The sequence below is a fragment of the Corvus cornix genome, chromosome Z, assembly GCF_000738735.6.
Source record: "Corvus cornix cornix isolate S_Up_H32 chromosome Z, ASM73873v5, whole genome shotgun sequence".
NCBI classification, from domain to species: domain Eukaryota; kingdom Metazoa; phylum Chordata; class Aves; order Passeriformes; family Corvidae; genus Corvus; species Corvus cornix.
The window spans coordinates 502,970-530,869 of record NC_046357.1 but is presented as its reverse complement, the minus strand read 5'-3'; the positions used below and the strand labels follow the sequence as shown (position 1 = coordinate 530,869).

At 55.8% G+C, this 27,900-nt stretch overlaps 2 long non-coding RNA genes across 4 annotated transcripts in view; one reads left to right on the top strand and one right to left on the bottom strand.

The window, feature by feature from the left end:
- LOC104698617 overlaps positions 1–27,900 on the top strand; it is a 109,820-nt gene that overhangs the window by 72,665 nt on the left and 9,255 nt on the right. For all 3 annotated transcript variants that reach the window (XR_002043356.3, XR_002043354.3, XR_002043355.3), the window contains exons 8-9: positions 3,836–3,923; positions 27,492–27,587. This is a non-coding gene — a long non-coding RNA (uncharacterized LOC104698617). The remainder of the gene's footprint in view (positions 1–3,835; positions 3,924–27,491; positions 27,588–27,900) is intronic.
- Positions 143–8,468, bottom strand: LOC109143294. The gene is made up of 2 exons (XR_005603847.1): positions 7,919–8,468; positions 143–3,239 (listed from the first exon to the last, which is right to left on the bottom strand). It is a non-coding gene; the product is annotated as an uncharacterized LOC109143294 (long non-coding RNA).

Below are 27,900 nucleotides of genomic sequence, written 5' to 3'. Positions count from 1 at the left end.
CATACCATCCACACCCATCCCTACCATCCACACCCATCCATACCATCCACACCCATCCATACCCATCCACACCCATCCTCACTGCCAGGCAGCCTTAGGAATAATAAAAGGAATGACTCCATGAATCCAAACCACAGCCAAATTGAGGGAATGTGGTTTATTAAGTGGTCCTATCCCAAGCCACAGTGTTTCTTAGAGCGCATCCCGACTCCACTTTGGAATGGATTTAATTCAGTTTCACTCTCAGAAAATTAAGTTATTCCCAATTAATGCCACTTTAATTCCAAACGTAGCTGTTTTTACCATGGCCTAATGCAACCCATTCTTTCTTAATTCCCACCTTTTCCTAATTCCTATCTACTTTCCCACGTGTCCTGTTGGAGAAAGTCCCATCGTCTAAGCATGGAATGGTCTGGGTGACAAAAGACTGGAAAATCGTCATTAAATATAAAACCCTCCCCCGAATCTTTAAGTAAGAGATTTATTGAGCAGTGCCCTTGGTTTTCCAGCAAGCTCCCGGTCTGTATTCCCCCCTGGAAAAACCACCAGCCGGATCATGCGGCATCAGTGTTGTTGTGCTGACTCGGCGGAAGTGTAATGATTTCCATCCATCTCGGGGAGCTGCAGCGAGCCAGAGAACCACTGCTGGCACCGCACACCTGTCCCTGGGACAGGTACGGCAGAGTAATTGCCGCGTCCTTCCCGCTCGGCGCGCAGCTGCCCGGGATGGCTGCTAATAAAGATGCATGGCTGTGCCGGCTCCCAGCTGCGCTCCCGAGCAGGAGCGGAGCCGCTCCCGGACTCAGACCTGCTCTCCTGTTAACACTTTCTGCCTCATTTCCCAGCCACGAGACATCGGCAGGAATCCCCTTTTTGTGGAACTCGGGGAGTAGAATGCTGTTGTTGATTGTTGTTTGTTGTTATGGTGGTGAATCGTGGAATGTGCCACATTCCAGCCGCGGGTAATGAGGCAAAGGAGGGTTTAACCAGTTCATGGATTGGGGATGGATTTAGGTCACAGAGCCACGGAATCCCAGAATGGTTTAAGTTGAGGGGATTTTAAGGATCATCTCATTCCACCCCATCCATGGGCAGGGACACCTTTCACTATCCCAGGTTGCTCCAAGCCTCACCAGGAGACCCTGACTGCTCACAGCCAGCACACAGGGAAATACAGCATCCCGTAAAAAGTACACAGCTCTGGGAAAAAGAGGAATCCTGCAGCACCTTCCAGCTCTTCACATGGACTTGGGAATCCAAGGGATTAGGGGGTTTAGCTGTAAGCCCAGCTCAGGCTGCTGCAAGCAGCACTTCAAACTCCTAATTTCCCAAAATCTCCATATTACCCGGTCAAGATCTTTGAGCAACCAGCAGATTTCCCCAGACTGTTAATCCCCCATTTCATCCTTTCCTGGGCTTTTTTCGGAGGCTGAGAAATGTAATCCTAATTTAATCCTGGCTGGAACGCCGTGAGGAAGATGGAGGGGCAGGGCTGGAGTGGGAAGATCTCCACAGCCATGGGGTTCAGTAGGAAAGGATTTCCCAGAAATTCCCTTTGTATTCCCGAGGTCAAAAGAGTGACCCCACAGCCCTGCTGGGTGGGTGGGGCAGAAAGGGAATTCGAGGGACACTGGTGGATTTTCCCCCCATGGCATTCCCTATGGGGAGGGTCCCTGTGGACACAGCAAGGAGATGCTGCTGGGAAGCTGGAAGGTGAGCGGAAAACTCAGATATCTCTACCAAGAAGAGCCTTGGAGACAACCTCAAGTCATTTAATCACTGATCTGCCTCGGTGCCAAGGGGAACATCCTCAGGTCCCTGTGGGCTTGACATACTCGCAATATTCCAAGAACTTTCATTCTCCTTGTCCCTCTCCGTCTTTCTCACTGAAGACCTCATCTCTTTTTTTGGTGGGAATAATAGATGGAGATTGAGAACCCAGAATAAATCAGGAGCTGGACTTTGCTGCTCCTTGTAGGTCCCTTCCAGCTCAGGAGATTCTGTGATTCCGTGATCTTCCTTCGTTCATTGAGATTCCAAATTCCACAGTGCTGGACAGTGGCTGTGTCTGTGCAAATTCCATCGCCTGCCTGTTCATTCCAGAGTAACCCCACGTTCCTTGTGCTTCCTCCCTCCCTGAGCCATCCCAGCTCCGGCCCGTGCTTGGCTGTCCGTGTTCCCCTGGAAGGAGGGAGCCCCATTCCCACCTCCCACCCTTTCTGTCCAGCTGCCGCGATAATTCACTGCTGGTGCTGCTTCCAGGACAAAGCATTTTTCATGGTTATTTTTCTATTCCAAGGGAAAAGAGAAGCTTTCCCTTCCCGTGCTTATTTAGACTGCTCAGGTTTAGGTGGAGCTGTAGGGCTCAGGGTCTGGCTTTGGGGGGTAAATAGGAACAAAACCAGGAAATGTGACATCCCAAGAAGCAAGTGGAGAGAGGAACCCAGAGGTCTCAGCCTCCAACCCACTTACTGGAGCCGGGATTTAGGGACTTTGCAGCGGGGATTAGTGGGATGAATCACCTCACTTCCCCCGAAGATTCGCCGGGGCTGCGATTTGTGCCTGCTAAGCCGCTATAATGATGAACAATCCTTTTTATTAACGGGCCTAAAAATAGCAACGGCAGCCAGACCTTACATAAAGCACGAGTGACATGTGCCAGCTCCTGCCCCAATCCCCCGAGAGCCGCTCCAGTCTGGGAGACGCCGGCACCAAACAACTTCACTGGAGGGAAGAGGGAAACGCGGGGTAGAGCTGCTCCGGTGGCTCGCTCTGAGCGCCCTCAGCACAGGGGCAGGACCTCCCCTTGGGGATTTTCCCACCAGACAATGTGTGATTTTGGGGCTCTGGGAGCGTAGGAGCAGCATGTGCACTTGGGCACCGATCGGCACAAACATCCCTGTCAGGACAGCCCACATCCCACCACCACGGCTCCACGCCCACAGCAGGATTTCATCCCAATTTTACTGCTCGCCTGCCCCTTCTCAGTGTCCCTCTTCACCCCCGGTATAACAGTGACCTCTCAAACACACCAGTGCCTGCTTCCTCGTTTTTTCCATGGGTTTTAAGGGGACGCCCTGGGATCCCCACTGGTCTGTAGGCAGCTCTGAGTCCTTGGAGTCATTCTCAGGGATGCCTTGGAGATCATCTGAGCACCTCCTGGAAGCAGCGTGTCCCCTTTCCACGGGGTCTTTGGCACTCCAGTTGTGCCTTCGGGAACCAACCCTCACCAGCTTTGCCTGAAATAAAATGGGGATGAAACAAAAGAGGGAATTCTGTCACTCCCAAAAGAAAACGGGCACAGATTAACCCTGGGGAGAACTCCCAGCTCTGGGGGAATCCTTCCCCAGCGAGCTCTGACTGCCTGAACCAGCTTAAAATGCTGCAAACCCCCAGTATCCAAAGCCTTGACAGCTTTTCCCCAAGTCTCTGCTGCTCTCCGTAACTTCCAAGACCAAATTAGCAGCGCAATCATGAGAAAAGGAATCGCAGCCTTCTCCAAGCTGTCAAGTGCATTTTGCTGGATGATTAATTGGCAGAGCTCCGGCCAAGCCCTGGGTCCTGCTAAAGGCCATGCCCTTGACTTGCACCTGCCACTGATTGCAGAAAATGGATGTCTTCACTTTTCCCTTTTTTTCCTCCCCTTTTTTTCGGTGCAGCTGTTAAACTGCTTTAAGGAAATCTTATTTATCTCGACCAGGAACTCGAACTTCTTCTCAAATCTCAGGAGGCTGAAATGAATGTAATTCTCTGCCTCAGCCTGACTTACAGAAGCAACATTTTAGGATCTTTAGGAGAGCTGCGCTAATTGACATGATTTTTGTTCCTTGTCTAGGAGCTGGGATGTTCCTGTGCTTTGCGGCCTCCACACAGCCACCACGAGGTGCCAGAGTGGGATCTGTCCTCCCCGGGTGCTGCGAAGGGTGAGTGCAGCAGAAAGGGGGGAAACCACAATAAAGTGGGGTTTTGCCTATTGGATTCAGTGGAGGAGTGAAGGAGAAGAAGTTTTTACCTTTGCTGTTGAATTTTTTGGCAGAGACCAAGGCAAAAAGGGGTAAATCCACTGGCAGGTGATTTGGTGTCACAGGGATTCACTGATGGGGAAGAATCTGGGGACGTGGCACTCAGGAAAAGCCTTCTGAGCTCCCCAGGGAAACGCAGCGATTCCCAAACAATGGGCCAGGAGATCCTGGCAGGAATGGTCTGGAATGGCAGCTCTGAGCTGGGGCCAGTGGGAGGTGGCCCTGCATTTGAGGATTCCAGCTCCCCTCTGACATACACCTGGGGGTGATCCTTTGATCCCCAAGAGGAGGAGGAGGGAAGGGTCATTCCCAGGCTGCTCACTCCTAGGAAATGTCCTGTAGCATTTCTCTGCTCCCAGGAAGTTCCCACATTCCCACACCCTCCGAATCCTCGGGAATCACAGAAACTGGGCCTTTAAGAGCCGAGCCTAATATTGCAAGCCTCGCAGTGGATTGGAAGGGCTGGGAACAGTTGTGCTCTATAAATAACTCCTCCGTGGAGCCCATCTGCAGCTCCCATCTTTCCAGGCTCTGGAGGCACGGCGCAGGCAGGCCTGGGAAGTGGGAGCTGCTCATTAGCGCGGGAGCTGAGGGCAAGGACAGCTCCTGGGTTCTGGGGGCTCCTCCCCGGGCCTGGGATCACGTGGGGACAGCAGGTAGGTGACAAACAATGGGACAATGCAACACTGCTTCCTATAGTGAGTGGGAAGAAAACATTCCAAAGCCAAGGGGGAGAGGCTTTGAGCATCCTTTGGATGGCACTGGGAAGCCATTCCCTGTGTCCTGTCCCTCCATCCTTGTCCCCAGTCCCTCTGCAGCTCTCCTGGCGCCCCTTCAGGCCCTGGCAGGGGCTCTGAGGTCTCATTGAATCCTTCCCTTCTCCAGGCTGAGCATTCCCAGCTCTCCCAGCCTGGCTGTCTGGGTGACACCATTCCTGTAGATATCTCAAACCCTCCCCGTGTGTTTGGAAGTCGCTTGGGGCTCCTTTGGGAGAGAAGCCTTTAGCACGGATAACCCTGAGGCCTGCACGTGCTCCGAGGTGAGCCAGGAGTTACTCCTGGGAGTAAGGAGCCCGTTCCCTCCCGTGCTCACACGTGGGACAAAACAGGAGAACAAATCCCAGCCCCATTCCCATTGATCCTTTAAAAGCCAATCTCTGCATGCGTTTAACCGGGAAAGCAACATCTGCTGCGCTCAATCCAGGTGTTTTATGTCCCTGTCATTAATTGGAGGGGACATTATGTCATCATACATCAACGGGGAAAGTTGGGTAAAGTGCCACTTATCTCGGGGGCTGTCATTAATCAGCTCCCTTTCATCGGGAGCCCGCGCCGCTGCTGTCAGGGGCTGTGTGACACCTTGGAATGTTTTCCTTCTCCTTTCCAGGTGGTTTGGAATTAACGGTGTGGAAACCTCACACACACACCATGGTCACCGAGGGCTCTGCTCCTCGCTCGGGCTGGGAGGGATTCTAAGGATCATCTCTGCCATGGGTGGGGACACCTTCCCCCGGAGTAGGTTGTCCAGCCTGGCCTGGAACACTTCCAGGGATGAGCCATCCACAAACTCTCTGGGCAGCCTGGGCCAGCCTGGCAGAGGCTGTGCCCTGGCACCGCGTGGGGTGCCCGGGAATGCAGGGAATGTCATTCCCCTGGGACGCGGGAGCGGCCAGGGGGCCGGATCCCATCCCCAAATCCACACCCCAGCCCTCCAGCGGTGGCATCCGGCACGGCCCCGGGAAGCGCGTGTGGAGAACAGCCCGAACTGATGGGGAATTGTGAGTCAAACAAATTGAGTGTGACAGAAAAAAAGCCAAGCCTTGACTGGATTTGCTTCCCGGGAATGACACGAAGTCAAGTATCTTATTAAGTTCAAGAGAATTACATTTTCCATGCTCCAGCGAGAGACACGGGCCCTTTGGAAAATCATAATGAACGGCTTTCTGCCGCCCTCATTTACATACCTTTGATAAATGGCTGTAACCAGATTAGGGAGATAAAATAACCAGTCTATTAATTACAATGATTATTATTTAATAGAAAATGGGATTCTGGGCGCTGCGGCTGGGAAGAGGGAGGCTTAGCAATGCATTATATGGATGTGGTGGTTTATCTTTAGGAGTAAGATAAGTGTCCGGCTCTTCTGCAATCTGAAGAATATGTTCATTACCTGGGCAAGATTTATAAGTATAATTGAGTGTAATATTTTAAAACTCTTTGCCTTATTTGGTGGACAAGGCCGGGCTGCTGCTTTAATTAAGCTGGGTAAAACCTTCATGAAGTTATCAAACAGGGGCCCATTTGGATGGAAATGACTGCCTTATGTGAGAAGTTTGGGAGCTGAAACAATCCCAGTCTTGCCCGAGCTGAAGGGGGGCTGCTGTGATCGACGTTGCTCTGTGCATTTGAGGGATGTCTTGTGGAAATCTAAATCAGCGCGGCCAGAAGGCCCAGGGAGTGCCTGACCCCTGGGCTGGGCACTGCTGAGGCCAAACCTCTAATCCTGGGATCAGTTCTGGGCTCCTCAGGACAGGAGAGACATGGAGTGTGTGCAGGGAAGGGAACGGAGCTGGGAAGGGGCTGGAGCCCCAGGAGCGGCCGAGGGAGCTGGGAAAGGGGCTCAGGCTGGAGCAAAGGAGGCTCAGGGGGACCTCCTCACCTTGGAGGTGTCCAGGGAAGGCCTGGACGTGGCGCTCAGTGCTCTGGGCTGGGGACAGGGTGAGGATCGGGCACAGCTTGGACCCGATGAACCCGGGAGTCTTTCCCAAGCTCAGTGATCCTGTGATCAGCTGGCCAGCATGGCCAGTGCTCCTGCATCCACAGGCCGTGCATCCCTCCTTCCTCCCTCTCCTGCTCACAGCACCCTGAGCAAGGGCCACTGAGTCAAAACAACTTTTCCCAGGTCGCGTTTGTCTGGAGCACACAGCGAATAGGCAAAGCAGGCGCGGGCAGGAGCCGGACCCGGTGCAGGGGCCTGGGAAGGGCCTGTGAGGGGCCGCGGGGTGTCCCGTGTCCCGCCCTACCTGCCAGTGGGAAAGGGAATGAAAGATAAATGGTGCCATCTGCGCCCGCACATGCCACGGCGGCAGGGGAGGCGAAATGCTAAGTAGAGCACGAGACGTGTCTGGCAGAGTCACCTATGCATAAAATGAGCCTCCCCGCCGTGCCCGGGAGCCGCGGCCATCCTCCGCCTCCCGCCGCGCCCGGGCCGCTCCCGCGGGGTCCTGCGGCTCCGCGCCCGCGGCCACGCTCGGGCTGGGCCGTGTCCCTCTGTCCCCGCTCCCCGCTCGGGCTGGGCCGTGTCCCCCTGTCCCCGCTCCCCGCTCGGGCTGGGCCATGTCCCTCTGTCCCCGCTCCCCGCTCGGGCTGGGCCATGTTCCCCTGTCCCCTCCCCGCGGTTCTGTCCCTGCTCCCCGCTCAGGCTGGGCCATGTTCCCCTGTCCCCTCCCCGCGGCTCTGTCCCCGCTCCCCGCTCAGGCTGGGCCATGTTCCCCTGTCCCCTCCCCGCGGCTCTGTCCCCGCTCCCCGCTCAGGCTGGGCCATGTTCCCCTGTCCCCTCCCCGCGGTTCTGTCCCTGCTCCCCGCTCAGGCTGGGCCATGTTCCCCTGTCCCCTCCCCGCGGCTCTGTCCCCGCTCCCCGCTCAGGCTGGGCCATGTTCCCCTGTCCCCTCCCCGCGGCTCTGTCCCCGCTCCCCGCTCAGGCTGGGCCATGTTCCCCTGTCCCCTCCCCGCGGCTCTGTCCCCGCTCCCCGCTCAGGCTGGGCCATTTTCCCCTGTCCCCTCCCCGCGGCTCCGTCCCCGCTCCCCGCCCGCAGCCGGGCTCGGGCTGTGCCACGTCCCCCCTCCCGCTCCCCGCGGCTCTGTCCCCGGCTCCCGCGCCGCCGGAGCTGTTGTCACCTTTCCCGGAGCCGGTGTCATGTCTCACATCTCCTGTTCGCACCCGCAGCATCCATCATCCGCAGCCTGGCTCCGTAACTTCTCCTGGCATCTGTCAGGTCACCCTTTCTTTCGGCGCTTTATTTTTTCAGCAGAACATCCCCCATGCTGCGAGGGAGCCGCTGATTTATCAACCCCCCGCAAGCCCTGCGTGCCTGGCTTTCCAAGCAGGTCGGGAGCGGTGCGGGAGCGAGTGGGGGCCGCGCTCCCAGCCCTTGGGTGAGCTGACACGCACTCCTTCTTGGCTTATCTGTCACATCTGCTCTCGGTCACACATCTGGCAAAGGACAGCCATTACAGCTATTGCCCTGCGCTCCAGGATGTTCCTGCCTGGCGTCCAGCTGGGGAAAAAGGGTGAGGTCATGCAGGAACAGCTCCTTTCGGGGTGCTCCTGTGCTTAATCAGAATTGCCATTCATTAACTCTCTGGCCACTTGGAGCAGCAACAGGAGCATGGGAATGTCGTGAGGTCCACAGCTGGATGGCAGCTGGACCCCGCATCACCTGCAGGCTGAGGCGGCTCCTCACAGCAATGCCCGGGAGCAGAGCCCCAGCCCGGCCGCCTGGAGCCGTGCTCATGGGTTGGGAGCACCCCTGGAGCAGGAGCCCTGGATCAGGAGCCAGTCTCCCCCCAGCTGGCAGCCCCAGTTCCCCCATTCCAGGCTCTGGGGGTAACACCAAGCACTGTCGGGCGTTATTGCCTGCTATGCACCTGCTATTCCCACTGGAATTCCTTGGGTCAGGTGAGGGAATGATGATGACGATTATTGAGCCAAGAGGATGCTGCCAAAAGGAAAGGATGGTGGCAGGATGGGGCCCTGATTCTTCTGAGCCTGAAATAAAATACATTTTATGCTGTGTCCTTATTTAATACCCACAGCAATGCTATCTATGAGCTGGACGAGTCCGTTTTCCCTTCCACACTCCTTCCTGCATGTGTGGAGGAGACAGTCAGGATAAACTGGAGAGCCATGTGAGGAACAGCAGAGCAGCCCCGAAGCCCAGCAGGATTTAACAGGGATGAAGTTGCCACATTTAATGGGTTCTGCAGTGGCTGTCCTGAACCCCAACAGTGTGACGCCCCTGGTTACGGATCAGAGAGGCAGCCCTGACCCTCTTCCCCCCTAAACACGTTTTACACACAGCTTCCAACCCCAGACATTCCTTCTAGGAATTGCTACTCGGTGCGATGCCACGAGAAATCAAGAGTAGTGGTGGTTAATAATAAACCAGGCAGCATGGAAAGAACAGATTGCGGTGGGAATTACTGTCTTTCCCGAGATTTGAGGGGTTGGGGGGCTTTTTTGGGTTCGTCACTGTTGTTTTTAGCTGAGAGATCCCAGCTGGGCCTGAGACTCCGTGTGTGTGAGGAGCTATTTTCCTCCTTGCCTGTGCATCCATTGGGAGGCTTTAGCAGATAACAGCACTTCCCCTGCCACAGAGTCACACACACAAAGTCCTGGGAAAAAAGCTTCGTCCACGTCCTGCTTCCGTGGTAAGGAGAGTTTTCCTGTTAGAAGAGTGGCACTGGGACAGGCCTCGGTGACAGGAACTTGAGCAACCCCGAGAATGGAGAAGCAAGCTGAGGGGATGCAGGACCTACCTGTGGTTCAATAAAAGAAGTCACCATGTGGATCGTCCCACAGGCAAAGACAACACAATTCCAGCGATTCCTTGTGGGAGTAGCGGGGCTCCTCTCACTGTGATGCGATGTGAGAACATCCAGGTACCTGCAGCCAGCTCTAGGTTCCAAACCAGTAGGAAACTCCTTGCTGCTGTCCGCAGGGACGGAAATACAGAGGGCAAGTGCTGGGGAGGAGCGTGTGTGTTTATCCAGCACTTCAGCTAACAAGGAGTGATGCTCTCCAGAGCAGGAGATAAACTGGGAGATGAAATATGGGGCAATAACTGCGCCACGGAGGCGATGGCGCTGTGTTTAATGTGTGCCTCGTTGGGAGCAGATAGGCCATAACATGACAATAATGAAATATAAATGACCTACATAAAAAAAAAGATAAAATCAGGTCATTACCGGAGCGTCAGTTCTTTACAAAATAATTGGTAATGACCTTTGATAAAGAAATCACTCGTGGGATATTGCTGACAGCACCACTTCCAACAGAGGCAACGGAGCAGCCGCCTCTAAATCAGGGCCTGGGCTGCCGGGATGTGCTCGGGGTGTGCTCGGGATGGGCTGTGATTCCCTGATTCCGGGAGCTGGCGCTTCCTCCTCCTCTGCTCTCCTGGAAGCAGGAGCTCCAGGGGACCCCTGGCTGCCTCCCAGCACTGGATGGAAATGACTTTTGATTGCTCCCAGTCTGGCCGAGGGTGCGACAAAAGGCTGCAAACGTCACAGCCGGGATCCCCAGGGGGGTGAAAAACTCCCAAGAATCGGGGAGTGGGGAGGAGAGGATGGCTGGAGCACCCCAAAGGAGTGGCCCAACATCAGGAGCAGCAAGGACCTGCTGGAGGCAGCCCCCGGGTGGATCCCCCACAGCAGCGCTGAGCTGTTCCTCGGACTTCACTGCTTGTGCCGATCATCCCAGCTGGAAAACAAGCGAGTAACTGGCGGGTGTAAGGGGATCCATCATCTCCCCATCCCAGAGGGAAGAGCGGATCCAAAGCACAGGGATCCCACGTGCAGGGAGCAGGGCCCGCACATCCCTGCAGGGCCAATCCTGTGCACCTCCAGGATCCCCCAGCCCCAGGTCTCCGGCTCGGAGCAGTGGGAATCACGACCCTGATTTTCTATTGGAAAAATTCCGCTCACATTGGGTATTTTGGATTTCCCAGATGAGGAAATGAGCCCAAAGCGGCAGCGTGGACAAGTTCATGCTGAGGGTCCCTGAACTCGCTCAGGAGGCCGGGCTGGGCGGTGAGGCCCCGCTTCCCAGCGGAATTCCCAGCAGAGCGCTCACGAGATGGAAATGTGCCACAGGGCTGAGGAACAGCTGCCGAGCGACGCGGCGCGACAAGATCAGCAGATTTCCTGGAACAGGGTGACGGAGCAAAAAAACCCATCAGAGTGGCCTGGACCCTGCCGGAGCCACATTCCCGAGTGCGGAATCTGTCGGCTCGATGCGACAAACCTTGCAGCACATCCACTCCCCTTCCCTTCCCCCAGCCCCGAGGAGGGAAACAAGAGCTTCACACTTTCCCTAATACCAGCTGGTTCATTTATATTGCAGAAGTTTCCCGAGACAGTTCCTGACAGCGATATCCCAAACACGGGATGAACCTGCTGCGCATCTGCATAAAATGAGGAGAGCGGCCCCAGATTCCTGCAGAGAGCCTGGAAAACCCAGCTGCCCCCCCAGCCAGGGGCCACGAGAGCCCTGGGGAAGCAGAAGGGATTCCTACTCTGCGGCTCAGAGTTACTCAGGTTGGAAAAGCCTCCCAAGACCCCCAAGTCCAGCCATTCCCAGCACTGCCAAGGCCACTGCTGACCCACGTCCCCAGGTGCCACATCCACACAGCTTTAAATGCCTCCAGGGATGGGCACTCCCGCCCTGCCTGTTCCAAGGCTTCCTCACTCTTTCAGTAGGGAATTTTTTCCTAACAGCCAGCCTGAACCTGCCCTGGGAAGGAGTTTCATGGGATTTTGCTCAAACTGGTTCTGAAATTGCCAGCATGTTTTGGATGCTTCCCAATGGCCCTGCCCGTGACAGGGAGGTTGGAATGGAATGAGCTCTAAGGTCCCTTCCAACCCAAACCATTCCATGATTCTACAATTGAATGGAATTTTCTGCCCACACAGATGGGCTTTGCCATCTCTGGGGCTGGCCAGGACCTGCAGCCCCCGGCAACAACGCAGTGGCCACTCCTTGTTGGACTCTTGGTCCCTCTGTCCTTCCTTTGCCACTTGCGTTCCCACCCGGTGGGAATGCGCACACCTGCAGATGGCCCCAGAGGGGCTGCTAAAACGGGAAAAGCCTTCCCTTTCCTTCTGGTGAGGGAAGGAGTAACCTGCCTTTGGCCCCGCGGAGGATCCCTGTGGATTTGGAGTCACAGCCCGCGCCTTCTAGACCCAGGGATGACAAAGCCCCGGGAAAATCGGGATTGCAGATGTGCGCTCGGAGCTGCTCGCAGCCCCCACTTCCACAGGTGGACGAGAGGGAGCGCTCAGCCGCTCCAGAGCGTCGTCCTGTAAGGACCCAGTCCTCAATTCCCAGCTTTCCGCGCAGAGCCGCCGCGGAACGCGGGGCTTGCCGCTCGCTCGGCGAGCTGGGGCGGCTTTGGAGCTGGAGCGGGGCTCTGGGCACCTCCGGCGGGGCTGGCTCCGGGAGCCGCGGCCGTGACACCGGCCCGGGACCCGGCAGGGAGCGGCTGCAGTGTCCCCGGCTCTCTCCATCGCCGCTTTCCCTGCCCCTCGGAAGCCCGGCCGGTTCCGCGAGGTGCTAAAGGCTGTCAGCGCCTGCCCGTGCCACACAGCGCGGCCGGGCACCTTCCGGGGGTGGCACCGGTCCGGAGCGTGTCCCAGCCCGACTCCCGAGGCTGGGAAAGGGTTTGGAATGGGCGGCGGGAGCAGCCTGCCCAGGGGCTGTGCCATCCCGGGTGCTGTGCCACCCCAGGGCTGTGCCCAGGCCATCCCGAGCTCCGGAGCCTGGGCAGCGTCAGACCCAGGCAAAGGAGAAGAGCTGCACCCGGCTATAGCAGAAAACAAATGGAATACACCTTCTAAAATACTTCGGTTTTTTAGCAATTTTCAGAATTCGGTGGGGTTTTTTAGGGATTTAGGACCACTCCAGGCTAACACTTCTGGAAACACCCCTCTGAAAACAATCCAGCTCCAGAGGGATTAAATGCCCAAATATTGCTGCTCACTTTTAATGCTGCCGTAATTATTTTACTCTAGTTCCTACCCAAGCTCCGTCTGGAAATCAGGAAGCCCAGGATCTTGTGATCCTCCACTTTGAGTGCCTAAAACAGGGAAGGGGAGGAAGGACTGTTCCTATTTCCTTGTTAAAGTGAGGGGGGAAAAATGGAAAAACAGGTGCTTTAAAATTTTCCAAGGCTCAACCTAAATGACAAAACGCAGGAGCATTTCATTGTTTGAGTTTGGAATAAAAGGCAGATAATTAGGAAATTGGGAGTCTATTAATTTCCCAAATTTACTCAGGCACGAAGCACTGAGCTCTGGTGATATTTGCTTACCTCGTCATTATGCAAAAATATATTAGCTAATTATTTTGACTAATGCAATTAAGATATGCATATTTAGCATAAACTCCACAATAGAAACGTTCCAGTCAGCAGTTGCTGGTTGCACTCGTGGGCAGCAGAGAGGGAAAAGGCTCCGTGCGGGCTCCGATGGCAAACAGGAATATTGCTCCTGCTCTGCCATTCCTGCAGGAATTCATCGGCTCCCCGGCGCAGGAGGGGCCACAGAGGCTGTGCCGGGATTGCCGAAATCCCTGCGGGGCAGGGCCTCTCCCCCGGACATGTTTAGGACCCTCAGGGCCTCCTTGCATGGAATCGTGGAATGCTTTAGGCTGGATCTCAAGGATCTCTGGGCACTCTGTGCCAGGGCCTCGCCACCCTCCCAGCTGGGAATTCCTTCCCCATATCCCGTCCAGCCCTGCCCTCTGGCACTGGGAAGCCATTCCCTGTGTCCTGCCCCTCCATCCTTGTCCCCAGTCCTTCTGCAGCTCTTCTGGAGCCCCTTTAGGCCCTGCCAGGGGCTCTGAGCTCCTGCTGGAGCCTTCCCTTCTCCAGGCTGAGCATTCCCAGCTCTCCCAGCCTGGCTCAGATGGGCTCCGGCCCTCAGAGCGTCTCCCTGGCTTTCCTGGCTCTTTATTTTGTCTGGAGTGCCTCGGGATCAGCGCTGCCTGCACCGCTGTCCCACACTCGTCCTTCCTCTGGTGGGTGACAGCTCCAGCTCCTCAGCCCTCCCTTGGGCTCTCTGGGCTCCTGCCCTGCCTGGAGCATCCTTGCCCAGGCGCCCCCGGAGCAGCCCCTGCTCACCCCTGTGCCCTTTTTTCCTGGAGCTCAGTGGGAAGAGGCTTTTGACCAGCTCAGCTCTCCTGGCCTGGCACGGAATGCCAGCCTTGCACTCACAGAATTCCCAGGGCTGTGCCATATGCCGAGCACCGGGGTGAGAAGCTCCAGACTCGGCACGCGGAGCCGGGGCGGGTGAGGAGACGCAGGAGGGCTGGGAAATTTCCTCTCCTCTGCAGGGATTGCGTGAGGAACAAGAGGCTTCTGGAGCACGGGGGAGGAATTGCGCCTGGTTTTCTTTCCCTCTTCCAGTAGAGACTGATGGAAAATCCAGGGATTTTTCAGTGCCTGGCAGGCTTGTGTGGTCCAGATGTGACCACTGGGATTCGGGAGTGAAGTCTCCCAGGCTTCCACGGAGTGACATCCCAAGGAGCACCAGGGCTGCGAGGAGAGCCCAGCACGGAAAGCTGGGAATGTTTGGGTGGCTCCCTGAGCCGCAGCTCCAGCTCTGCCGAGCGCTGGCTGTGCTTCCAGCGGAGCCAGTTTGGCTAATTCCTCCGGAGCCATGTGGGCTGTCAAATGGCTTCTGCTGTATTTTGTTGCCCTTTCAAATATTTCTCTGAGAGTGGGATGTACCATCTGCTGGCCAATCTGGCTGTGTCTGCAACAGCGCGGCTCCCAGCGCCGCGCCCATGGGCGCTCAGGACCCAGCCAGCACCCTCCGATACCCTCCAGCAGCCTCCAACACCCTCCAGCAGCCTCCGACACCCTCCAGCACCCAGCAGAACCAGCCACGGCATCCATCCAGCACCCACAGGGTGTCCATCTGGCACCCGTCCACAGCACCCAGCAGTGGCTGGAACAGCTGACCTCTAAAGGTCCCTCCCACCCAAACTATTCCGTGGAGGGGCTGCCCCTTTCCTGGCGGCGTTGAAGGCCGGGCTGGATGCGGCCCTGAGCAGCCTGGATGAGCTGGCAGCGTCCCTGCCCAAGGCAGGGGTTTTGGAGCTGGGTGATCTTTGGGTCCCTTCCAGCCCACAGCATTCCATGATTCCACACCTGCGGGACGAGGAGTCCTTCCACGCCACCCCCTGGGGGCTGCACTGCGCTCCCAGCGTTCCCTCCATCCTGATGGAGCGAGGGTTTCCCTGAGCTGAGGGCTCTTCTGGAGCCACACCACCAAGTTTTAAAGCTCTTTCCCTGCCTTTTCATTGACTCCTTTTCCCATCTTGCACATTCACAGTTCCTGCTGACTCCACACTGCTCCCTCTTCCCAGCACGCTGCCAGACAGGTTAGAGAAGGCGGATTAGACATTGCTGACGGTGCCGAGAAACCCTCATTTCTATCCTGCCGTGGCGAGAACAGGATGGCCTTAGGGAAATCACTCCAGTAATTCCCTGGGGATTGCTCTGGGCTTTGTTAGCCAAGCAAAAGGCTCAAGGATCAGGAGGGGAAAGCAATAATATCAACACTCGTCTCCCAGCGTGCCCGAGCGAGGCACTGGGAAAATAATCTCCTTAAGCGTGGCCGATCCTCTCCCGCTGTGCGTGCACACCCCTGAGTAGTGCCTACACCTGGGAGTAAGGTGTGGGTAACACCCCCCACACACCAGGCACCCACAGAGCACCTCGAGGTTTGGTCCCGGCAGTGTTACCTCAGCCTTGCTCCCTTTTCCACCCCAAAGTCTGTTCTTTATCAAAAGCATCGACTCCAACTCAACAGGTTTAACTCTGTTTCATCTCCTGGGTAGGGGCTGAAAATTCCTGGTGATTCCAGGCTTCTTTTTTCCTCTAAGAGTTTTCAGAACCAGGTTAATGTGCAGTTTTGTGGCCTGGGAATACGTAGTGCTGGGGAAAGCTTCTCAGGCAGAGTTGAAGGGATTAGGGAATGCACTTGCAGGTGGGATTTCCTCCCCAGCAGCTCCAAAACTCAAGGCACAAAGAGCAGATCTAAGAATGGGAATTGTCTGGTGGCTGCGGGGTCTGCCCCTCCTTGGCTAGATTTTCATCTTATCCGCATTTAGGGAAGTTTTGGGCCGCAGTGATATAGCATTTTTAAAAGCAGGGGGTTTGTAAGATCAAGGTGTGCCCCAGGAAACCCCCTGGATTTGCTCCTGGGTGCCCAAGATCCCAGCACATGCCAGCTGCTGCTCAGGGTTGCCCCTCCAAAGGCAGTGATTTTATCTCCCCCTCCCAGCGCTTTACCTTTATTCCTGATTATTTTAGAGACGCTTAACAAGTGTGATGGGAACAGCTTTGGGGGCAGATTATTGCAGCAATGGCTGCAATGCAAATCCCATTAGGTGCCGCGGAGCCGTGCCACACATCTGACAGGGATATCTGCGGCCCATCTCACCCCGCTCAGCTCCTGAAGGGATCTCTGCTGCCTGGGAAGCTGCAGTGAAACTTAATCGGGAATTACACCCTCTAAATACCCGCTGAGGAGAGAGTGGACTTTTCAAACCCAAAGCCGTTAATCTTCTGTGGTAATGAGGGGAAAAGCAATGGAGATGGTGGTGGAACTTGCCGAGGGGGAACTGGGAGCTCCGGTGATTGGGGGCTGCAGGAAAACTCCGGCTCTTCCTCTGTTTATCGCATTCTCCACTTCATTACCATTCCCAACTATTTTTAACCCCCCACACCTCGTACACGGCCGGCTGGAAAGAGAAAAGCAGCTCCCAGCAGCCGGCAGAGAAGGCCTTTCCTTCCCTTTTTTCCCTTTAATTAATTCCACAGGGATTGGAGGAGGGAGGAGACCTCGGGACTGTCGGGGCAGGGCAGCAGGTGGATCCTGTGCAATCACAGCGCCGCAGGAACGCTGCCCCCGCATCCCACAGGAGAGCCCAAGGATGCTCGGAGTTAAGGAGAGGCTGGTGGGTCTCTGGCACGGAGAGGGTGTTGGAGCAGAGCCAGGTGTGGCTCCTGGAGCTCACAGCTTCCAGGGAGAAATCCGGAGGGCAAAGGTGCTCCGTAACTCAAACTTTCTGCTCCCTGGGGGTTTGTGATGCCAGAGAAAGGGGCTTTGTGGGCCCTGGACTCGGAGAGTGCAATTCCCAAATCACAGGAGCAGCGCCTCCAGTGCCTCCTGCCTGATGAGATCCTGCTTTCAGTGGGCTAATGATTAAGAAATAACCTAACGATTAAGAAATAATCGAATGATTAAAAAATAACCATATTATTAAGATCACCATTGCACTGATGCAGCACGAGCTGCAGAGAATTCCACCCCAAACCGTCTTCCAGGGATGGGGAATGCACAGCCTTTCTGCTTGATCATGGATGGTGGGGAAAAAGGTTCAGCAAAAAAAAGGAGAAGCAAACTTCAGCTGCGCCTGGCTGGGAACACTGGAGAGGACACAGCTTCAAGTAATGATTATTTTTATTTTGGAAGACATTATCCGAGGGCCTGTTTCCAAGGAAAGCAATCTGGGTTGTGTCTGGGCTGAGCACACGATGTCATCCTGCTGCAAAAACAGCAAACACGGTACCAGGATGGCCAAACGGGAATGTCATGTGGGAGACACATGGAGAGAGCCTTGCTGCGGGAAGGGCTCAGCTGGAGAACAGCTCTGGCCTGGGCACAGCCCCGGGAGAAGCTGTGTGTGCAGCGCCTGGAGCCGGGCCAGGGAGAGCAGCGAGGAGCATCCGACACGGAAAACATGCCCTGAGAGGGGACATGGAAAGAGCTGGGCTTGTTTAGTCTGGGAAAAGGTGGGAGAGGGAAACGTGCTCTTCCATGTGGTGGAGGCTGCGGCAGAGGGGGAGTGCTGGATCCTCCCAATGGCCACAGACATGGGACAAGGTCCTGGACAGCTGACCACACCTAAAATTAGGGGTGTTGCATAGGAATCAATGGATTTATTATCCAACAAAAGAGGGAACACCATTTCCTAATATTTTCCCCCTATTTTTATCCCCATGACTGAGCGGGAGAGGCACGCTGGCATGGAGCTGGAGCATGGAGCTGGGGCATGGAGCAGGATAATCTCTCCCTGCTGCCCCTGCTCTGCAGAAAACCTGCGGGAGTGAGCAGAAATCCGGCGGGTCGCAGCTCTCCCGCGGCAGGTTGGATCCCAGGACAGCTGCCCGTGGGGAGGGAGGAACCTGTGACCTCGCTGCGCTGAGGCAGCAGCGGAGCTGCCGCAGCAAAGCCGCCGTAAGCGCTTCCAGCGCAGCTGGGAGGAGGGCACGGAGCAGGCGGGATACCTGCGGCGCGGGGGCTCGCCGGAACAGCGGCAGGAGCAGGAATCGAAGCACTTCTGGGAACTCACGGGGCAGGGAGGGCTGTCCGTGGCTGCTGGAGAGCTGGAGTCACTCCAGCACCAGCCGAGCCAACTGAGGGTGGGGGTCCCCACAACGCCCCGAGCGCTCCGGGAAGACTCGGAAAGAAAGGAAGAAGCCAAAGGAGTTCAGGGTTTGGGAGACCCGTTTTCATTAGGGTTTCCATCGCAATTTTGCCTAATTAGTCTCCAATAATTAATGCTGCGAGTGCAACGGAGATGGAATCAGACAAAATGCTGGTGAGGAAGCCCCATGGAAGCCATCCATCTTTGGGTAGTAATGATTATGTTCTTTTTTATTATTAAAGATCCCATTAGAAAGAATTTATGATTTTTCCCCTTTGTGAGAGAAATAATCAACATTCCGTTGGCTGCTCCCGGTTTTGGTGCGGAGCAGCCGCGGATCCGTAATTAGCCACAGTTAAAAAGAGATTTTGCCTGAATGGCTTTTGGGGAACATTACATCCAAATTACAGCCCCGCCGATTTATTTCCAGGGAAAATACGCTCCTAATAAATAACTCAAATCCAGTTGGTTTGAAAAAACATTTAGATCCAGAAGAAAACAGGCAGGGAAGGAGAATGAGGGCGCTGAGGGGCTGGAAACCCGCCGGGGAGAGGGGTGTGCCGGCGAGTGGGTCCAGAGTTCTCGCAGCTTCCACACGGAAAGCACAACATTCCTGCCAATCCTGTGAAAGGAACGAGACCTGGGCATGATGAAGAAAGCCAAGGAACAGGTACGTGAGCAAGCTCTGGAATTTCACAGCCATGGAAATGTCCTGGGAGAGGACCTGGCCTGCTCCCACTGCTCCCGGGCTTGGAGAACGGTCCCAGCAAGGAGCTCTCCATGGAGAACAAAAGGAGAAGTGCTTCCAAACAGGAAAAGGGAACACTGGGATGATAAGGGTGGCCTCTCTCAGAGCAAGGAGATCTGCGTTCCCCAGGTGGGGAGAGCACATTCCAGCCAAGCCAGGGCCTCCTGGGCACTGCCAGACCTCCCACTGCTCCATGCCTTCTGTGAGCCACCACTCCTCGGTGGAACGCAGTGGCCTTTCAGGGCCCTTCCATGATTTTAAGGCCAGCAGAAAGGAGCAGCCCCGGCACAGCTCCGGCGCTTCCGTGGGGAGTCAGCTCTGCGGGCACCACGTCTCCTCCGCACGGCCGTTCCCAGAGGCAGCGCTGACATTCCCAAGATGTCGGGAACGGTCCCGGCTCTGTCCGGATATAAATAGCACGTTTTGCCGGGATCGTGTTCCAGCTCAAGGTGCAGCTTCATACCTTCCATGGGTGCCATCTCCGCAGCTGCACTTGGAAGTGCCTTTAATGGGAAGCCATTACAAGAGGAAGTCATTTGGAGATCATTCCCATGCTGGGAAATTTTGTTTCCGGAGCCATTTAATGCAAATTTCAGTCTTTGCTTGTTGGGAGTTGATGAATTCCAACGGCGCTTGCCTCGAGTGAAAAGATCCGAGTTTTATGCCGTCGGATTCGCTGCGGATCTTAAAAACAATGCCTGCACAACTTCCATTTAATGTGGGAATTCAGCTTTTAATTTCCAGCCCACAGTGATGTGCAGCCCGGAGTTTGGCAGGCAGCTTAATTCCGTATCCAGGAAGGATGTAGCAGGGAGCCTTTTCCATCCCGAATCAAATGGAATTGGTGATTTGCATGCACCTTTGGAGTCAAAATCAAACATTTGCCCTGGCTTGGCCCTCGTTTAATTAAAATGATGAGAACGTGCGATAGGCTTTTGGTCTGAGGCAAAAAGGATGCACAGCCCTGAAATTTGGAACAAACATAAAAAAAATTGCGAAAGGCATGGTTGGAAGTGATAAGAAATGCCAAGACTATGTATTACATGGGATCACGGGATGAAAATAGAAAATATCCTTAAAAAAATCCCAGCGTGCTGTGAAACTGTTGTAGGAAGGGCTGGATTGGATTACAGGCTTTATGGATAATGTCCCTGCACCCAGCACTGTCCAGGCTCGTCACCCAGGCTGAGGGGGCTAGGAGAGGGAAGGGAACGGGAATTTTCTCTTGGATACGGGCTGGAAAAACTGGTGGGTTCCGATTTGCATTTGTGAGCACAGATTCATTTCTTTAATTGGGAGTTTATTGCGTTTGGAATGAGTTGAAATGCAAGGAAAACAACTGCTCATTCCTAGGGAGCACCATCCATTTTGGGAGCCGAGGCTTCCCTCTCTGCTGTTCCCATCCCTTCTGGCTCCAGGGATTTGGGGCTTTTGTCAACATTGGAGCGCCAACCTTGCCCTTCAAACCACGGAATGAGGAACAGGGGCACGTCCCAGCCAGGAGGGGGGTGTGCCCAAGAGCCCTGCTCCAGTGCAGGAACTGCAGGATGAAGGACTTAATCCACGTCTGCTTCCCCCAGCCCACCCAGACTTGTTTTCCACCATCCTCTGCAGCCACCACTTGTGCTCAGGCTGAAGCACAAGCAGGCAAGGGGTGGAAAGTTTGAAGAACGCATTTCCTCCACCGAAAAAGAAATTTTATTTTAAATACTGTAATTTCAAACGGCCCTTAAAAGAGCTGATTGAAATAGAGGGGGGTTTTTTTCCCCAAAACCAAATCACCACTTGAACAGCTGAGCTATTTTTAGTCTCAAAGCTTTGCACTTTTAAGTTGCTTGTTTGATACCAGTAAAATAACGAACAAAGGAGGAATTCATCCAACCCCATTTAACCCTCCAGAATCTGGGGTCTGCTTTAGCCTGGCCGCTTGGGATGCTTTGGAGCCATGGGAAGGACGCTGGCTCCTCCAGGACATCCATCCCACCTGCCCTGGACACGGCCCGGAGGCGTGGCAGTGCTGATCTGGGTTTAAAGGGTCATTTTCATACCCACCATCCCAATTCCCTGTCAGCCACACACAGCGGCTCCACAGGGGAAAATTCCTCCCCACAGGAATTCTCCCCGTGGGAAGAGCCCCACACTGGATCTCCACCAGCCCATCCTGTTTCCTACAGCACCACAAGAGCTGACTTTATTTTAATTTGTAAATACTTTGATGTCTGGGGACTTGGCTCTTGCACAGTGCTAAACTTCCAGCAGGAGGGAACAGTTTCCAGGACTTTTAACTTGCCTTGATTTCCCACTATTCTTCATCTCAGGGGGGAACCGCTCATTTCCAAGTGGGATTTTCTCCTGCTCTTGGGCTTGCTGCTCTTGCAGGAGTCACGCGAGGCTCCGCTCCTGCAAACCAGCCCGTGCATCTGCTTTGGGAAGGACTGGTGGGAATGGGAGTAGAAGGGGCCAAGCAGCAAAACTCCGGATGCTTTGGGAAGGGGAGAGGAGGAAGGAGGGATGAGCTGGACTGGGAACTGGAACTGGGGGCTTTGTCCCACTGCGGCCATCCCTGCCCTTCCTGCAGCGTCTGAAGGAAGAGGGGAGTGTCAGAAAGCTTCCTTTTCCCTGAAACTGCAGCAATATTCCCAGGACACCCGTTTTCCCATCTCCCCCTGTGATATCCCGGGGTGTCACCTTGAAAGCAAGCCAGTGCTCAGGACAGCAGCTCTTCTCCTGGTTTCAGTGCCTGGCTGCTCATGGATAAATGCGAGGGATTCTCTAACCCGGTGTGAGGACAGAGCCCGGCACAGCCCTGGCTCTGCTCACAGCAGGAACCGGGGCTGGGAGGAGCTGGTGCTGTCCCCGGGGGCAGCCTCAAGCAGGACAGGAGGGAAACAGGGCCAGGCAGTTCCATGCCTGGCGATCATGGTTCCCAGACCAGGATAATCATGGATCCCAGGCCAGGATAAAGGCCCTTTTAAGCTTCCGGGATGCAGCACATCCCTAACACATCGGCCGGGCCTGCTGCCATCCTGCCGGGCTTTTAGGGCTGTCAGGAGTGTCCTGTCCCTTACGGAGAGGTGCCTCAGGTACCGTGGGCTGCCCAGCGAGCTCCGTGCCAGGGTCAGAGGGAGCCGGGGCTGCCACATCCATCCATCCATCCCCCCCATCCCATCCATCCATCCATCCCTCCATCCATCCTCCATCCATCATCCATCCATCCATCCATCCATCCTCATCCATCCCTCCATCCCATCCATCCATCCCTCCATCCATTCCACCCTCCATCCATCCCCATCCATCCCTCCATCCATCCATCCATCCATCCATCCATCCATCCATCCATCCCTCCATCTCATCCCTCCATCCATCCATCCATACCATCCATCCATCCATCCATCCATCCATCCCTCCATCCATCCATCCATCCATCCATCCATCCCTCCATCCATCCATCCATCCATCCATCCATCCATCCATCCCTCCATCCCTCCATCCATCCATCCCTCCATCCCTGGCTGGGGAGACGCTGGCTGCAGCCTCCAGGCGCTCCCCGCTCTGCGCCAGGCCGGCCCTAATGTGCTTTGCCGGGGAGCCGCGGCCCCCCCCTCGCTGTTCTGGTTTGGTGCCCAGAACATCTGGTCACCCTATAGCCTTTTTTTAATCCAATCGCGCCGCTCCCTCGGCACATTCCCGGCTGCCAGCAGCTGAGCCGCGGCTGCTGGCACCGGGGAGCCAGCGAGGCGTTCGCACGCCGCGGCCGCAGCCCCCGCCGGCTCCGGGCGCTGCCGGGGGCTCGGCCGGCCCCGGTTCCTCATCCCGCCCGCACGGCAGCGTTCGTTCCCAATTTACGCACGAGGTTCGGCGCTGCTTGAGGGAAGGAGCTGTGGGGACACAGCAGCGAGGCTTCAGGGCTGAGCTCTGTGCCCAGGGCTGAGCCCCGCACCCCCCGGGAATGGCCGGGAACGGCCCCCGGTTCCTTTTCCTGTGGGAGCTCCCAGCGGGGGTGGATCCTCGCCCTGGAGCTCAGCAGTGCCACCTGAGCGTGTCCCACCGCGGCTCTGCCGTGTCCAGAGCTTCGGCTTTTGCCGCCCTGCTGAGGTCAGTCCTGAGGTGGCACCGACCCCACCCGGGACGAGCAGAGCCCCTGGGGGCTCGGGGAAGGAGCCCAGGGGCAGGCTGAGCCTAAAGCCTGAGTGAGGGACTCGGGGAGCCCCTGTCCTGGCTGCCGGTGACACTGGGGGTGACACTGGGACCCCCCAAAGCTGTTCCCTTTCCTTGTGTCAGTCAGGGGGGGAAACTGGGACCGTGAGTGTCCTCCCGGCAGGATGCCGTGCCCAGCCTCGCCACTGAGCCCTGCCTCGCCAGAGGGCTGCAGGAGGTGCTTCCCTGGCATTTCAGGGGGTATTGGCAGGGACAGCCCCCCCGGCTCTGTCTGGGGCTCCTCTGGCACTGCCACCACAGAGCCTCACTGCCTGCAGTCAGCACACGCTATGGTAGCCAGACTTTCCCCCTCTCTTGTGCATTCCCTACAAATCCATTTAAAATGTTGCTATAATGTCAAAAGAGACCCTTAGGACCATCAGATTTCAGAGGCCTGACTTAAAATAATAAAGCCCAAGGTCCTCAGCACATGGAACGAAAAGAGTTGGGGCTGGAAAGGGGATAAATCCCTCTCCAGCACAGCACCAAAACGGCTTCTGCCGGATGCTCTGGGGTGTGGACACCCCAGCCAGGGGCTCCTGGAGTCCTCTGTGGGGCCATTCCAAGGGAGCAGGGCCACCAGGACCACCCCAAAGGACCATTCACCGTCCCGAGGGATGTGGGTGTCACTGTGCCATGGCAGTCCCAGGTCACAACCATCCTCCCACTGCAATGGGAGCGGGGCCGCCTCAGCAGCTCACACAGCATGTGTTTGGGCTAGCGAAGCACCCGGTATTAGCAGAAACCCTAACATTTCCCAAACCCTGCAGAATCAGCCGCTGTTTTTCCCCCGGTACCTCAGCCATGACATAAGCGCTCCAAGATGTTCACCAAAGGATTACACATCGCAGTGTGGGCTATCAGTCTGGCAAAGAGCAGCACGAGCTCTGGTATTTGCGAGTGATATTTGAAATCCTAACCCCAGAAGAAAATCGGCAGGCAATAACATCCTGTTTTCCGCGGAGAGCGTCCCGCTTCCCCAGCAGTGGGAAAAGGCTGCTCCTCATTCCTTAGCACGGCATGTAATACCCTCTGCTTTATGCTGCGCTCCGAGCTGGGAGCAAATATTTTTCCAACAACATCACCACATGGAAAGCGTTTTGCACATCTCAAACCTTCCCACCACATTGTTTTGGGAATGGAACACAACCTGCCGGAGCGGGGCCGAGCCGTGAGGGACAGCTGAGCTGGCGGCCTTCAACTGGGGACTTTTAGGTGGCATTTGGGGAAGAAATTTTCCCTGTGAGGGTGGTGAGGCCCTGGCACAGGGTGCCCAGAGCAGCTGTGGCTGCCCCTGGATCCCTGGCAGTGTCCCAGGCCAGGCTGGAAGGGGCTGGGAGCAGCCCGGGGCAGCGGAAGGTGCGGAGGGTCCCTTCCCGCCCGCCCCGGCCCTTCCCCGGCCCGTGAGCCAGACTGCGCTGCCGCAGGGAACGCGCCACAAGGTGGCGCTGTGCCCCCGCTTTCCCCTCACGGAGCGGCGGGAAGCGGGGGAGCGCCGGGAGCGCGGGGCGAGCACAGAGCCACGGACCGCTCGGGATGGAGGCGCCTTCAGGGATCATCCAGTCCCACCCCTGCCATGGCAGGGACACCTTCCACGAGCCCAGGTTATTCCAACTTGCCCTGGAACAATTCCAGGGATGGGGCAGCCGCAGCTGCTCCGGGCAACCTGTGCCAGGGCCTCACCACCCTCGCAGCCAGGAACTGCTTCCCAGTATCCCATCTAGCCCTGCCCTTTGTCAGTGGGAAGCCATTCCCCCTTGTCCTGGCATTCCGCGCCTTTTCCAAAATCCCTCTCCAGCTTCCCTGGAGCCCCTCTAGGCCCTGGAAGGGGTCCCAAAACCTCACTGGGGAGCTGCCACATCCCCCATCCCGGGCGCTCCAGGGAGGGGAACATCGGCCCTCTGAGACTGGAATGAAATATATGACAGATGGCTTAAAAAAACCTAAAAAAGCAATTATCAAAGGGGAAGGGTTTGGAACATGTCCTTTGAAATCCAAATTTGTTTAGCATTTTTAGCAGCTGAAATAATTTTCGGAGCATCTGATGAGAGCTTTGAGTGCTTCCTTCCCTCCTCTCTCTCGCCAAGCCATCCGTTCAAAGGCTGCCACTGGCACAGCAAGTTCCCTGCTTTATTGCTGTTGGAATTTTTCATTGGGGAATGGTGGAATGAGGGGATGAACTGCGATATTCCCGGCTGAATGTCCTTTTGAAATGTTCCGTGGCTTTGCAGAGGATGGAAGAACTGTACTCTGTGATTCTTCAAACATAACTACATGGGAATGTGTCTCATTATAGCTTCCCTTCCTTCTTCACTTTCTTCTGTTCTTCTGTTCTTTCTCCACCAAAAAAAAATGGGAATTAATCATCTACCTTGTCCATTATCCATAGGAAGTACCAGATCACTGGAAAAATTAATAAAATCCCATACCTGAGGGGTGAGGGAGCACCTGTTTATCACAGGCAGCTGCTCAAGTGTCCTGGTGTTTGAAACTGCTCCAAAACTTCCCCAGGGAATGTGGATGATCGGGAGTTAATTGGCCCCAACTAGCTCCCATCAAGCAGATCCAGGTCATGGAGAGGTTTTCCAGCCTCCCCACATAACCCAGCCACAGGCAAGGGCAATTCCCTGCTCCACCTTCCGCCCATGGGTGCCTGAAGGGTGCAGCCTGACTCTCCATGCTGGGAACCTCTGGAGATGCCTCGCATCCAATGGGATGAGTCTCAGAAAAGAGGATAACAAGGCCCTGAAGGAGATTAAAGTTCGCTCCTTCTGGTGTGAATCTGGAGGACAAACACTCTAATCCCGCTCCAAAGGGGAGATCCAAGGCCTTTAAGTCTCTTAAGCCGCGTTCGTTTGGGCTCAGCCGGGAGCTGCCCTCCGGCTCCGCCGCTCCCTCCCGCTGCCAGGCCAGGGGGACAGTGGGGGCTTTGTGCCAGGAAGGGGGCACATCCCAGCAAGGGGGGGCTATAAACCCCCAAATCCGGGTTTTTCCCTGGTTTCACGTCGGTGGGATGGCAGCAAGGCCCTGCACTTGCTTCGGTTAAGGGTCGCTCAATCTCCAGGGATTCCCAGACCAGAACTGCACTTAGAATCCAGCATCATCCCTAGAGAAACTTCACACAGTCTTGGAGCAGCTTCCCAGGTCTGAGATTGTTTTCTCCTTTTATTAGAGCTCTGACAGAGGCAAATCCTGGGTTTCCTAGGATGGAGCTATGAAATAAAGCTGCCTTAAGGAGACTCAGTCAGGAATGCGGAGTGGGAAGTGTGGGGGCGAGTTTGGGAACACGCTAAATCTTTGTGGATTTGGGGAGTGACTGAGATGTGACTCACCCTGGGGGCATGAGGTTCTCATTCAAAGTTTTCATGCCTGTTCCCAGAATTTCCACCAGAAATTCCACAATTTTCACCCCCCCCCCCCAGAGGCTCCTGAGGTGCAGGGAGCATCACGCAAAGATCCCTCCCTGTCCCAGGGTCTCCTGGAAACGGTCCCAGATGGGCTGGAAAAGCAGCATCTTTCCTCTGGAAGAGGAACCACCAGGCTGCAAATTGGGGCGCCCGGTGAGCAAGCTGGAAGGTGTTGCCAGGTGTGCGGCTTCCTGCCTGGAACAGGGACATCGGGCTGGAAAATAAACGCGGGAAGGGAGCAAATCCGCGGGATGGAGGCGCTGCCAGCGAGCGGGGCTAAGCGAGCACGGGGAGCTGAAGCGTGGTTAATGTAATTACACATCCACTCCTTGTGCTGCACGAGCAGGCGAAGCAGCACTAATCCCCAATCCGATACCTGCAGGGAGGCCGATCGGGAACAGCTGTTTGGACAACAAGGAACGAGCCGCACGCGCTCCGGTTCCGCGGGCACTGCCAGCGCCCGGCCGCTCCCTCCGCACCCGTTGTAGGAATTAAGCGCTGCTCCGTACGAAATGACAGCGCCTTCTCCCAGAAATCCCGCTGCCGGCTCGTTCATTAGCACTGTAACGGCGTGGCCGGTTTTGGACAGGACTTCTCGCCGATTCCCAAACTCATTCCGGGTTTGGCTGCCTGGGCCGGGCGACACAAGGAGGGACACAGAGCTACGATGCTCTTGTTGCGAGGGGGAGTTTGGGGATTTGGGAGTTACTAAATAAGAGGGACAATCCCGGACACAGTGTCTCCGCCCTTGGATTGCCCCAGGAATGCCCTGCTCCGTGGCGGGGAGGGTGTTTCCCTGCCAGCAGCGGCGGAGCACATTTAATTCCAGAGCCTCTAAGCTCCTTACCACCCCATTACAGTGCTTTAATAACCTGTGTTCTGTTTACACCTCACTCCCAGGTCTGGGACGCTTGTCCTCACCTTCTGGGGAATCATCAGGATGACTCCCAGGATATCCCAGCGCACGCCTGTCCCGTGTCTACTCCCCACTTCCAGGTTTGTCTGTTTGTGGCCATGAGGGAAACCACAAAAAAGCAAAATATTTGTATGTGTCCACCTACAGCCACCTTTCCCAAAGGCTCTTCCATGGATAACACTCTCCCAGGAGTCCATTTTGGAAAGTGCAGGAGGCGTTTGGGAGCTTTTGAGCCCCACCCCCCCCCAAAAAAAAATCAGTGGCCCTTTAAAATACGGATTTATCAGTATGGCACAAGCTCCCCCACGATACACTGCCCCAGCCAACAACTTCCTGTGCCTGGGAAGATTTTCCAAAGGGTTTTCCATGCCTGGGCTTGTTCCAAGTGGAGGA